The 663-nt window shown below is 37.9% G+C and overlaps 1 long non-coding RNA gene across 1 annotated transcript; it reads left to right on the top strand.

Annotated features, from left to right (window-relative positions):
* The first annotated feature begins 74 nt into the window (after window positions 1-74).
* Window positions 75-618, top strand: LOC109954327 (uncharacterized). The gene is made up of 2 exons (XR_002274085.1): window positions 75-409; window positions 562-618. It is a non-coding gene; the product is annotated as an uncharacterized LOC109954327 (long non-coding RNA).
* Window positions 619-663: the final 45 nt, after the last annotated feature.

Below are 663 nucleotides of genomic sequence, written 5' to 3' on the forward strand. Positions count from 1 at the left end.
ATTCAGGAATAAGTGATATAAATAATGGATGTTTCCACTTGCTGTTTTTGTCTTTTTTATATATTAACCTTGTATTTATCCTGAACTTTGATTATTCAGTATTATTCTCCTGCAAGGTTTTTGCTTGGATAATTACTTAGTATAAAATTAAGCAGCACATGAGTAGTAATTCTTTTAGGGCAACAGTTCTAAATCGGTTCAGGGGTCATGTTCCTTGGGTCAAACCCAGAAGGTCTGACCTAGACTTTCTTTTGATTCGTCCCTCCAGGCACCTTCATTGCTTTGTGATGGACCCATCTGACCACATGGCTACTATCAACCACAACATGGAGGCTGTGGCACTGAATGATGATGCTGCTCCTGAAGGTTCCGCCAAAGAGCAGAATACTTCTGCTGTTGACTTGCTGAGGTTCTTCATTCACATCTACTTTAACACTTCTATTATTATTCAGTTTACAGTGGCTAAGTGCTGTTTTATGTGATGAGTCACATCCCAACACCTCACTTCACATACAGTTGCTTAATGAATCTTTATGATTGCTGAAATGTCTTTCTTTTCAGAATGAAACAGCAGATGTACAACCAGTGCTTTGAAATCAAAGTACAACTCCAGGCAGGTATATAACTGTGCATTATGTCCATCACATTGTATTTTCATTAAAC

The sequence above is a fragment of the Monopterus albus genome, unplaced genomic scaffold (genome assembly GCF_001952655.1).
Source record: "Monopterus albus unplaced genomic scaffold, M_albus_1.0 scaffold6425.1, whole genome shotgun sequence".
NCBI classification, from domain to species: domain Eukaryota; kingdom Metazoa; phylum Chordata; class Actinopteri; order Synbranchiformes; family Synbranchidae; genus Monopterus; species Monopterus albus.